The sequence below is a fragment of the Pleurodeles waltl genome, chromosome 3_1 (genome assembly GCF_031143425.1).
Source record: "Pleurodeles waltl isolate 20211129_DDA chromosome 3_1, aPleWal1.hap1.20221129, whole genome shotgun sequence".
In the NCBI taxonomy this organism is placed as follows: domain Eukaryota; kingdom Metazoa; phylum Chordata; class Amphibia; order Caudata; family Salamandridae; genus Pleurodeles; species Pleurodeles waltl.
In genome coordinates, this window is record NC_090440.1 from 1,370,794,899 (window position 1) to 1,370,808,305 (window position 13,407).

Sequence of the window (13,407 nt, forward strand, 5' to 3'; positions counted from 1 at the left end):
CACAGTACTGGAAACTTAGAAACAAGCCAGCCTGCCAAACCAAAGCGCGGCTCTGTACAAGGAAATACTTTTTCTGACACCTTTAGACACCATGCCATTGCCGAATGGAAATGACAGTCGCGTTGCTCGCATTTACCACCAGACATCAAAGGGCCACCCTTCTCCTTCGAAATTACGTACTTTGTTAAACCCACCTACTCAACCACAAGTATGGCAAACCACCATAAAGTAAGGTTTTTCATCTGCCTTAGGTATAATATAAGTAATAAAATCCAATGTACATATGTGCCCACTCGTCTCATCCAGGGTATAATGCCAGATAACAATGGGCTAGTCTGTCCTAAAGACCAGATCAGCAGGACACACTTGAGGCCCCCAACCCCCGTCAGCATCTTTTCCACCAATACCAAGGATAGCTCCGTACCGTTCTTGTTGTATATTATAAATGCACTGAGTTTGCAAGTTTCTGCATGCGTGCTTAAAATTTGGGAGCTCATTTGCTAAGACTTTGCATCAGGGTTGTGTCACTTTTGTGGTGCCACCAGAACGCAAAATCCATTTTGGGACCTACTGAGGCATGCAGAGTTGATTTACGTTGTTGAGTAAATACAAAGTAATGCACCTTTATCCGCCTCGTCTCGCTGGATGTGCCCGTGGGGACGGACCAATTCCAAACATGGCACTGTATCAGAAAATAAAATGTAAACTAGTTCAATCCACCCAAGCTCTGAACCACATCAGAAAATCAAGCACATTTCCTACCACCCGCCATTCACCAGTGCCAAGACGGCTGCAGTACCAAAAACTGAAAAATAAGCCTCTCCACCAGCCTCTAGCATGCCACAAGACGACTAACCCAAGCATCAGAATCTTCTAAAAAGCCCCAAGCATCAGAGCCAAGTATGCCCAACAATCACCTAGCACTGTACATATCCAAAGAACGTGTGTCCCAGCATCCACAAGGATGCAAAAGTGTCAGGCTTGAAACAAAACTGCTTGCTAACTACTAGCATATTAGAAAGCCAGAAACCGAAACACTAAAATGCCCCGCCATCCCCAACCATGGTACACTTCCGAAACCCAAACGCTGGAACGCCCCGCCATCCCCATGCGTGGTACACTTCTGAAACCCAAACGCTGGAACGCCCCGCCATCCCCATGCGTGGTACACTTCTGAAACCCAAACGCTGGAACGCCTCGCCATCCCCAACCATGGTACACTTCTGAAACCCAAAGGCTGGAACGCCTCGCCATCCCCAACCATGGTACACTTCTGAAACCCAAAGGCTGGAACGCCTCGCCATCCCCAACCATGGTACACTTCTGAAACCCAAAGGCTGGAACGCCCCGCCATCCCCATGCGTGGTACACTTCTGAAACCAAATAACTTGATTCTCCTACAACCCTAAGCATAAGACAGTACCAGAAGCTCAAGATCACACCTTACCTTTAATGTGCAGCACGACAGCCACAACCTTAAAAATAAATCTTTAGCACCACCCCTAAGTACGGTACAAACACAAAAATCCAACATTAATATCCCATTCAGTCTTAAAAATGAAACAGTACCGAAACCTAGAAACATATCGGTTGTGCCAACCCAAGGTGTGCCTGCCTTGCGACCTTCAAGGAAAGCCCATATCAGGCACTACAGGACATGCATTGTCCTACCTAGCGCAGGCATCTAACAAGATATGTGTGTGCCTGCCCGCCCCACCAACCACACACATAGTACCCTAATAGAAATCCAACACCCTGCAACCCTATGACTGCAGCATGAGGAGGCGTACGCCATGTTTGTGTTGCCAACCCTATGAGCCTGCACAGCACTCGGTTAAGAAACATGCACATTCTCTGTTCCCCGAGCGCTGGTCTGCACCAGCGAGACCAGACCTGGCTGAAAACACCCCCCAGCAGTGGCAGACACCCAAGGTCACTCAGCCTGACAGAGGAGAGTGTTTGGGTTGGGAAGGGGGGTTGTTAGTCGATGCTAAGCAGGAAGAGGTCGGGCTGGATTGCATCACACCTACGAGATATAATGTGTGTAAAGCGATTCAGTGGAAAGTTCGCTCATAGCATGTTGTGAATTTTTAACCATTCTGTTTACACCTTGTACCTCTGTGGCTGGGGTAGTTTTGCAGATAACCTGTCTCTTCATATCAAGGTGTGTTTTCGGGTTACACAAGCTGAGTAGTGATTGCGGCCACCACGCCCCTCTCCCCCACGCTTCTGTCCCCACTTTCGCCCTTCTAGCTCCCCTCTTTCCTTCAACTGCCCCCCTTGCTCTCACGTTCTACCCCTCTTCGCTTTCTGCTTAATTCCCCTTTCCACGCATGGCCCTTAAATTGTCTCTTTCCCTATAGTGCTACAGGGTGGCCCGTTAGGAGCTATACCAGCAACGAAGGTGACATGATAGCTACTGATGCGAGACAAGGCGCAGGCTTTATGTAATGTATTTGGGAAGGATGCTGACTGGGCCAGAGGTGTTCAGGCAGGCTACCAAAACGCAAGTTCCCGGGACTAGTAGGTTAAGAAATTGAAGTGCTAAATCACGCCGATTAGTCAATAATTTAAGCATTATTTCCATGCTTTACACTGTTAGTTTGTTAAAAGTTAACCTGTTTCCGGTGGGACTGGCTAAGAGTGATCCACAAGTTGTTATCCAACTACCCCTGCTTTCCCTCGGCTATTGGAGCCCTGAACTCCTCGTCAGACCATACTCACATGTACCACCCCGAATGTGATATGGGCTGTCCTAATCACATCCATATACTTGAACAGAGCGACGCAGCGGAGGGAACATTTTCACAGTATACACTTGCATGCATTAAAATTGGCCCAGATCCAATTTTCAATTGTTACAGGAACTCTAGGCTTCCTTAGTTAACTCATGTTCTTCTTCCTTAAATCTCTCCTTCGCCTTCACTTCCCTATGGAGAGGCTCACATACCTCCATATTCTCGTTGGTCTATATTAATATTTTTGTGGACCCCTTAAAATGACTCACCTGGGGCTTCATAATCCCCTTACATGGCAGATTTTTAAAATTAAATTCCTTACTCTTTCTTGTCTTTTTCTTTGTTCTCCTTCTCATCTCCTTCGTCATGTCTGTTCCCTTACTCACGCCAACTTCCTCTGCTAATCCATATCTGTCCCTTTGTCGCTTTTTGAAACCTGCCCTATCTGACCTCCAATTCCTGGGTCCATGCTCTCCTGTCCACCACATATGTTCCCACTGTAATCTTACTTCTGACCCTACCAACGCCCCATCCCTTTGGATATCCTTATGGGTTGCCCACTTTCTTTCCTCTGCCTGACTTTAAGGTCGGAGTCTGCATCAAAGCCTTTCCCGAGCTTGCTTCTGCAAAACCTGAGCCTGTTTATTCATCCCCTTCCGTGATCATCATTGCCACTCCGTCACTGCTCGTGCTCAACCAATTCCTCTTTTTCCACCTCATCTTCATCATAATCAAACACCAGCACCTCACCAGCATCACTCATAACCCTTTGTAGTCAATTTCGACCTTCAATTTCACCATCCAAATACTGTTGTCCACCAGTCTCCTGCTGGCTGCTGGTCTGTCCATTTTGGGGTGACCACACCAAACCTTTTCCTGCCTGTTGCTGAGGCGGCCCCACCAGACCTTTCCCAGAATGCTGTGTTGCTCTCCAGTTCCACCGTCAGGCTGGCTACCTGGGACCATGCTTTCTCTTCTTCTCGGGTTGGAGGAGCCAAACATGGCTCTCCTGAGTCCGAGTCGATACCTGGCTCTAAAACTGAATCGCAATCGATAAGGCGATCGCTACATACCTGGACCTATCCTCCTCCCCTGCCTAGGCCGTCTTTTTCATGCTGCTAATGATAAGGTCTTTTTTACCCGCCTGCCTTAGTAGGTGAAGCACTTCTTCAGTGCTCCCACCCTGCATCGCTACAAACTGACATATGCTATTTTGACCCCACCAATAATTTGGTACCCTACCCAAGCTACCTACCGCTAGGCCACCTTATCTAAGAATGGTGGCTGGTGGCCCAGAAAACCCTGCCTTATACCTTTTAGCAACGCTCTAGTCTAGTAAACAGTCCCCAAACCGGCTAACAGTCCCCTGGACTGTGCCACCTGCCCAGTCTGCCTCGGAGGGGGGGGGGGGGGGGGGAGGTGGGTCATACCACCCCAGAGTGGGTACCTTCCAAGCCCCTACTCTAAATGAAAGAAAACTGCACCTAACGTCAATGCACCTAATAGCTGGTTCAGAAAAAAAACCTCTATGAAGCTGGCACAGATCTACTCTGATTTATAGTATAATTGCAAACTACCAGTTTGATTCTCTTCTGTAGATTATTAACAAATGTAACAATCTCCTGTTGACTTTGAGACTATGAAATGCTGATTTGGCTGTGCCATGATTATGGCCACTGACCTAACCATTGCATGCAGAAAAGTCTTTGTGTCAACGTGTAAACCCTCTAAGTTGCCAAATTTAGTTCACGCAATGTCAGTCACAAATACCTTAAAGTAAGTGACATTTAACAGTAGCATGATTTCCAAAGAAATCCCCCAAAAATAAAAACACAAAAGTCCTTTAGTGCAAAGGGTAGTACCGTTTGAATATACGACTGTGGTTCGGTTCCCGGACCTATAAGAATGCCACTTGCTGTTTCAAATGATAGGAGTACTAGTAGGATTTTCCGTGCGTCAATTCACAACACAAGTGCAAGAAGAAGAAAAAGGGTCTGAGAAAAACTACCACTGTTTATTATATGTAAATAGAAAAAATCTACAGGATTTGTGCACACGGTATCAATTGAAAGACCAATATATAAAACCTCTGAGCTGCTGGATTGCAAAATAATTGCCACAGGTGTAGGGCAAGCTGAGCCTCGCCATCCTCTGGGCCTCAGTGCCCTTGCACCAGCAATGCCACTGACGGCTACACCCTGGTAGCCATCATTCAATTCCCATAGCTATCTTCTAAAAGGAGGTTCGCTGTGCCTGCCATGCCATGCAGCACAGTACCCCTCACAATTTGGGCAATTTGTATCTGTCTGTGTGTAAAGAAAACATGCAAGGAAAATTAGCCTTTTTAATTTATTTATTTTTATCCTTTTTGTGGGGCAGTGACAATGAGAAGATGAAAGGGAGAGGAAGATTGTTTGTTGGTGTTGCTTTTTTAGATCGCAGTCTACCAGACAGTGCAGCTTTTTGGTTTGCTAAAAACATGTTGGGGACATTCAGAAAGCTGACTTATGAATGCATTCTGCTCGTTGCTTGCCATCTACTTTTTGGTTTGTAACTTACATTTTCTTGCTTTCCATTTGCTGTTTGTATTAGTTTTAGGCTGTCCTGCTTGAGTTTGTTCCCTCCCTTGCTCAAAACCTATTTACAGTATTCCTTTCTGTAAATAGACCTGTAAATCTTGTTCTTATCTTGTGACATTTGCTGTGCATTCAAAGACCGGGGTCAAATGTCAGGTGCTGTCTTCAGAGGTTGCTCCTTTACTTTTTTACTCAGACTTGTAAGTGAGAAGATTTATGTGACAATCTTGCTGTATATTGGGGATAGAAAGAGTTTTTGCCTAGCACTCAACATTTAAATGAAGTGTTTATGTATTTGAGAATATATCGGAACTAAGAATACAAAGAAAGCACATTTTTTGTTATTTCTAAAGTGTATTGGAAACAAATAATATGATCAAAACAAATCATTAAACCAGGTTATGCAATTTTAAAACATTTTCGTCTGTGCAGTGTATAGTTGTATTAGTAAAACTGTATGTTTGTGCAAATGGTATCGTCATTTCAATTGAAAATGTATTGTCTGTAATGGCAGTGTTCTTCCACACCGAAAATATTCCACTCAATACCACTGCACACCACTGCACTGTACTCTTTACCACTCCACTTTACACCACTCTGCGCCACTGCACTTTACACCACTTCATGATTTGCTTCTCTTCTCTACCCTGTACCACCCTACTCTGTCACTCTACACCACTGCATTCTTTGCCACTCCAGTCTAGGCCACACCAATCTACTGTGCACATCTCCACTCTATGCCCCTGTCCTCTACGCCACTCTGCAACACTGCACTCTATGCCATTACACTCTACGCCAATGCACTTTACTCTGTAACACTTAGCTATGCGCTAAGTTTCCTCTTGGGATTTCACCAACAAATGTTTGTCGATGAAGATTCCTAGACCTCTTACTGAGTGCCTAGGATGGGGAGAGGTGCCCATCAATGGAGGGAAGGGTTTCACATCAACATTTTTGAATTCTAACAATCTCTGTTTTATCCGAGTTCAGCTTCAGATGATTAGATTGGATGAATAATAATCTGTAATAAACAGCAAAGAATTTTGGAACATTTCCTTGGCTTCGATAGAATGGTAAATGGGAGCTGCATGTTATCCATGTAATTGTATATTCTGACATTAATTTTCTTGAGGGAATATAGTAGATGTCAATATACAAGTTGAAGAGATGCAGGGGCGTATCAGACCCCTGAGGAACCCCACACGATAGCTGGACCTCAGAGGATTTGAAAGGGTACAGCCAGACAGATTGCCAGAGATCCTTTAGAAAGGATACAATCCATGCCAGTGCAGAGTCCTGGAGGCCTGCCACCTCAACACAGCCTACCAAAAACACATGGTCAATTGTGTCTGCCGCTTCCGACATATCGTCTACAGCTTCAACTGAATGGGCTGTACGGAAGAGAATTCAGATTATTCTAAGAATGAACAAAGATGGTAAACAACATAGGCTTCGAGCACCTTTGCCAGATATGGCAAGAGGGAGATGGGATGGTAGTTTTCCAAGATAAGAGGATCCTCTCCGGATTTCTTGTGAAGAGTGGTCACCGTTACCGCCTTAAAGGTATCTGAAACCATACCTTGACTAAAGGATTGATTAAGGAGAGAGACAGGCTACACCAGGAATGCATGGGGAAACTCTTTTTGGTATTTTAGAGGGGCAAACGTCATTAGGGCAATCTGATCTAATCCAGTCGAAGCTAATCCACTGCATGCAACTCTAATCTTAACTGCACCACTGCACGCTATGCCACTGCACACTATACCACTTCATTCTACGCCATTACAACCTATGCTACTCTATGCAACTGCACACTACCCTGCACCACTCCACTCTACACCACTTCACTCTGCTCTGGAACAATCTACTTTACGTCACTGCACTGTATGCCACCTTGCTGTATGCCACTGCACTCTATGCCACTCTGCTAATAACCACCGAACTGCCAATGCACTCTGCACAACTGCTCTCTATGCCACTTCACTCTACTCTGCATCACTGTACTCGATTGCACAGCTCTCTGTGCCACTCTACACCACTGCACTCCACTCCACACCACTGCACTCTGACAGTCTGCTCTGAAACAATGCACTCTCCGCCACTGAACTCTACGCCACTCTATTTTCACCACTCCACTCTCCATCACTGAACTTTACACTACTCTACTTAGCACTATTCCATTATTCGCCGCTGCACTCTATGCCAGTCCACTGCACCATACTCTACTCTGCACCACTCTGCTACTCTATTCTGCAACATTCTATGCTACTTTATTCTGTACCACTTTATGCTACTCTATTCTGCACCACTTTATGCCACTCAACTGTACTCCGTGCCACTCTGCTCTGCACCATTCTGTGCCACTCTATGGCTCTGCACTCTACGCCTCTCTACTCTGCTGTGCAGCATTCTGCACTCTATCACTGCATTCTACAACTCTGCATTGTATGCCACTGCACTTAATGCCACTGCACTTTGCAACACTCTACGCCAATACACTCTACACCAGTCCACTCTACTCTACGCCACTCCAGTGTATGCCACTCTATGCAACTCCACACTAAGCCACAACAATCTGCCACTCTCCTCTATGCCACTAACCTTTAGCCATGCTGAAAAACAGCCACGATGGTAAAAAGCAAGGCTTAAGCACATTGGTAAAGCCAGTAGCTTTTGCATGGATGAGACCTATTGGCTTTGCCAATGCTTGTTTTCTATGTTACTCTGGTTTTGCAGCTGCATTACTCACAAAGTTTTTAGGCTCCAACACTTTCTCAGGACATGTCCACGAGAGGACCCAGAGCCCAGCCCGAAGTTCAAGGCATTGCAGGTGCCCTGACAGTAGTAGGAGTGTGCTTTTCAAACCAATTATCACTGAAGGCCCTTTGGAAGCAGTGTGCACGCTGGTAAATGTAGTTTCTGTTGCTTATAACTCGGTACATAAAATATAATTTTGTTTATTTTGTGTGGTTGTATTTAGGCACGAACCGGGTCCCTGTTGGACGCTGGCGAGCCTTGCAATATATTGAACGCGTTTGACAAAATGGTTTAGGAACAATCGGCATAATAGAGCGGGGTAATCAAGGTATAACAATCACTGTGTTTGAGTCATTCAAGCGCTTGCAGCAAGGTAGGCAGCTTACAGTAGTCGACTGCAGTGCGGGCTTAATATTCAGAGGAGGGATTGTATCTGTACTTTATTCATGTTTCATTAAAGAGGCGCTTGCTTTGCCATCGAGTTTGCCTTGCGCCAGTTTTCAAAAGCATACAATGAGGCTACATTTTACAGACATGTAAAGCTTAGTGTGAGGTCACTAATCGGATTAATTGTTAAGGGACTCAAAGTCAAATTTAAAAATGAAAGAAGTATTTTTATGTAACGTTTAAGAAACGTGGAAAGGGAGGGCAAGGCATTTTTCAAAGAGCTTCATGTTCATGGAACGCTTACATTTATTCGAAGGAGGGAATAACTGATATTTTTTTTTAAATGACTATTTTGGGGTATTTAGGTGCAGGGTCTTGTTCATCAAACTTGTGCATGCCCCCTAAACAGTTTTAACCTATTAGAAATGTTTATAGCCTGTTTCGTCACTGGCTAACAGAGTACTTCCGCGCCTGGATACCCTCATGAGTGATACGCAGCACTCTACAGATCCACCTTACATTATGTTACTTACAAAAGAAATGCTCTGTGTAACAACTGAACACGCTCCACGGTACATCTTGTCAGTTTTAGAGGGGGTGGAGTACATAAAACATGGGCGTTTGGTAAAGTGGCTGATGAAAATCCAGGAATGTGCATGCATTTATAACATATAACAAATTCTAGTGAAACATGAGTGTGTAGATGTGGTTATTAAGCCAATTCGTGCATGACGGGTGCTCCTTGAGAGCACAGTGGCTGAGCCCGTGCGACTGGTAGAGAATCCGAGTGAAGAGGAAGGACTGACACCTTGGTGCTGCACATCCAGGTTAGTTTGTGGCGAGGAGGCTTCTGTTGGCTGAGCCTGGGCTGGGAGTAGGCGCGTGCTGATCCGGATTACACAGGTTGTCTGGGGAAGAGCCCTGTATGGCTTTGAAGTCGGAGATCAATAGTTTGCTTGGAATCCTGTTGTTAGTGATCAAGCAGCTGGATTGGTGGGGGCAGTGTGGGGGGGTGGAAGAGGGGTCTGTAGCCACACTGAGAAGGTTAGTGGATGTAACAGTACACAGTTACAGGTGTGAATTTTGCCAAGGACAAGTGAGCTGAAATGTAAAGCACTTTGTTCAGTTGATTATTTTATTGAGATCAGGCTGCAGTGACCTTGTTGGTCATTAATGTATCAACAAAGGGTTAGAACAATCCTGTGGGTTTTTTGGCTGAGGTCATAATGTTTGGGTGGAAATAGACATGATGGAGGAAGGAGGCAAGTACTGGGGCAGCAGGAAAGTAAATTATGTCCGTTTTGGGTGAATTGACCATCAGTCAGTGAACAGGAAGTCAGTGACAGATGCTTTATGAGGCAGTTTGAGGTCTGTGGAAGGAGGAAACAAGAGAAAGATTTCCGAATCACCTTGGTAGGGACCATAGGAAAATCTTAGTAAGTGATGGTGTTGGGATGAGTTGTAAATTGAGAAAATGTGAGGAGCCAGGAGTGAGCCTTGTAATGCAGGGACCAATCTGTGGGTGTGTGGTGGAGGGCAAGACACGCCTAGTTACTGAGAAGTATTGATTAGGTAAGCAGGATGAGAAACAGTCAAGATCTGATATGTGTGTTACTCAGGTCTGTGTAGCATGTTCAGTCTTTTTTGGACAGTTCAGCCTCAAATTCCCACAGTAAAGAATGATCACTTTCATCCTACTGCAGAGAGTCAACTTCTACAAGGTTAGTGAAGGCAACACAGATAACTTTATTTAAATAATCATAGCCAAAGCTATTAGGTCTGGCCTTTGCAAGAGCTGGTGCAAACTTTATTAATATTTTATTAATATTATTTCCATTTTTAGTCTGGCTTTACAGCACGACTTGCACTACACCTTATGTGGTCAACAGGAAAACTGCTTTAGCAAGCACTAATGAGAGAGGGTCTTTGGTTCCTCTCCACAGGTTTTGATTGGGCAGACGTGTACTTTCCAAATAGAGTCCTTACTGTACTCCTATTGTTTCATAAGGACCTTTTCCTCTCCATAACATGCTCACCACATTAAAACGTAATGACGTGGCAGTGGGTAGAGTTAGCAAACTGCCCCTTGTGAAAGTTTGCTTGTCCGTTGTCATCTGGGAGCAGAACACAGCTGTGCTGCAAGGGGGTGTGAGGTCCCGCCAGCAACCAGAAGGCTTGCTGGCAACTTGTGCCCCTCCCCACTGTCAGATGCAGAGGGCTGGAAGTCAGCAGAAGAGACCACCCTCCACCGGCGCTTTTCTGTTTGAGTAAAAGGGCCACGGCGGAGCTTAGCTTAGTTTAGATAATTTGTAAAGTGCATGGCTACCCGAAGGCCTCCCAGCGCTAAAAGGTAGGTGACAGCTCAAAACAGAAAACCCAAGAGAAAACTATGATGAAAATAAAAAGGTCTTCAATTTTTTACGGAAAGGTAGTTCCAAAGGTTCTTGTCGGAGCTCTAGGGGAAGGGAATTCCAAAGGTGAGCAGCCTTAACTGAAAAAGTTACCTCCCCATGAAGATCTCTTGACTCGAGAGATATGAACTAGCTGGGTGGTGGAAGATCTCAAAGTCCTTGTAGGAGCGTAAAGTGAGATGTTTTGCCTAAGAAATTTAGGGCCTTTATTATGAAGGGCTTTGTGTGTCAAGCATAGGGCCTTAAAATTGATCCAATGTCTTATGGGTAGCCAATGAAGGGAGACTAAGGCAGGTTTAGCTGATAGATGTCTAGGTATTTTCATAAGTAATCTTGCGGCCGCATTTTGTACAACCTGCAGTCTCCTTATCACGTAGCCTGGGGAACTGAGAAAAGGGGAATTACCATAGTCCAGTCGTGACTTTATCAGGGCCTGGATAAGAATTCTTCTGGCAGGAGGAAGCTGGAGGTTAGGAATTTTCCTTAATCCTTTTAAGAGTTGAAAGCAAGATGAAGCAATCTTTTTAGATTGCTGCTCCATCGTAAGGCGACAGTCTAGCCAGAAGCCTAGACTTTTTATATGAACCTTAGGGGTGGAAGATTATTAAAAACCTCTGGAAGTAGTGCAGGGAAGTTAGAGGGGGCAAAAATGCCCACAATCATTACTTCTGACTTTCCATCATTAAGTTTGAGTTTGTACTCAGTCATCCATTTGGCTACATCAGCCAAACAGAGGGAAAGATTTGTATGAGAGGGGCCCTTGACATTAGAGAGTGAGACTACTAACTGTGTGTCATCAACATATGAGACCACAGAAAGGCCGTGGGATTCCACAACTTTGGCTAGAGAAGAAAGATAGATATTAAAAAGTGTAGGGCTCAAAGAGGAGCCCTGAGGAACACCACATGTAAGGGGGGGTTCTTTAGACAGAAACGAGCGGTCAAGGACTTGAAAGGTTCTACCTTTCAGGAATGAAGAAAACCAGCCCAGTGCTGTGCCTTCTATTCCTATAGTGGAAAGTCTTTGAAGGAGAATGTTGAGATCTACAGTGTCAAAAGCGGCACTAAGATCTAACAGGATGATAACTGTGTGGCCACCACGATCTAACAATTGGCGAGTGCTTTCCGTGACTGCTAATAGAGCTGATTCGGTGCTGTGCTGGGGCCTGAATCCCATTTGAGAAGGGTCTAAAAGTTCATGGTCTTCAAGCAAACATGTCAACTGATTATTGATATGCTTTTCCATAATCTTAGCCAGAATCGGAAGAAGAGCAATAGGCCTGTAGTTACTAAGCAAAGTGTGGTCAAGCTTAGGTTATTTCAGAAGGGGTTTGACCTCGGCATGTTTAAGGGATTGGGGTAGAAATCCTGAGGTTAAAATATGGTTAAGAATATTTGTCAGAGGAGGTGAAAATATGTTAGAGGCCAGCGCTAGAATAGAGGGAGGAGCAGGGTCAAGGGGAGATCCTGATTTTATATTGTGGAGATAGTTAGTGACGGGCGTCTCTGTCAGAGGCTGAAAAACTGCAAGCAAAACCGGTGAGGGCTAGATGTTAGTGTACAGATCCCCGTCTATTTCGTGGCTAGATATGAACGGAAAAGAGGTAGATAGCAGTGATCTTTTCCTGGAAGAAATCTGCCAGATTGTTACTGTGATCAATAGAGGCCTCTGTGGGAAGATCATCCGGGGAAATACGAGTAAGCTTGTTTTTCTGTACCTAGAAACTGAGCATTATGGGCTGTAGGGGTTCAAATGCAGGCTACACCTCCTGCTTTCAGCTTCGATATCAGTGCATGGCAGGTTTTGAGAAGCTCTTCTCTCCAACTCCCTAAGTGAGAACTCAGGCTGCAAGCTAGAGTCCGTGGAGTGATCTCCCCTAGAAAACGCTCAGAATGTTGTGCACGACTACTTCTAGCCAGAACCCTCACTTTCAAGGTATGCTCCCTGCCAACTGTGCCTGCTGCTGTGTAAGTGCAGTCATTATTAGGATGGCAGTACATTTAATTTAATGCAGGCAGTAATTTTAACTCTCCCTTACCTTCCTGTCGCAGTCACAGCACACACGCAGCCAACTTTCTGCCACCGAGTAGGGCCGTGGTTACCCTTATTCAACGGGTACAGTGGCACCCGGGTTTAGGGCTCTGGTGGCCAACCCCAGTGAATGGCATAATGGAAAATGATGCCACCCACATGCACCGAGTAATGCTTATCCCTGGAGTCTCCTATATGTTACAGATAATCGTTGGCCTAGGATTGAAAGGGAGGCTCCTGAAGGTTTTGGGGACTTTTAAAGGCAATTGGCCCTGGCCTGAGAGTCCTCACCTTACCTGGATTGTGGCTGGAGGCCCTCCCTCAGCATGGGGACTGATCCTATCTGAACCTGGCCTGCAAGCAACTGATAAATAGGATGGCCATCATTTGTGTAAATCACTGTAGCATAATCACACAAAATTACCTGAAACATCTACAAGATTATACTGAAATATGTCCAAAATGGGTGGCAGGATCCACTTTGTGCTAAGAAATAGCGCTAAATGC

At 45.2% G+C, this 13,407-nt stretch overlaps 1 protein-coding gene across 1 annotated transcript in view; it reads left to right on the plus strand.

The window, feature by feature from the left end:
* Nucleotides 1-13,407, plus strand: part of OAF (out at first homolog) — an 81,843-nt gene that overhangs the window by 1,156 nt on the left and 67,280 nt on the right. The window lies entirely within an intron of this gene.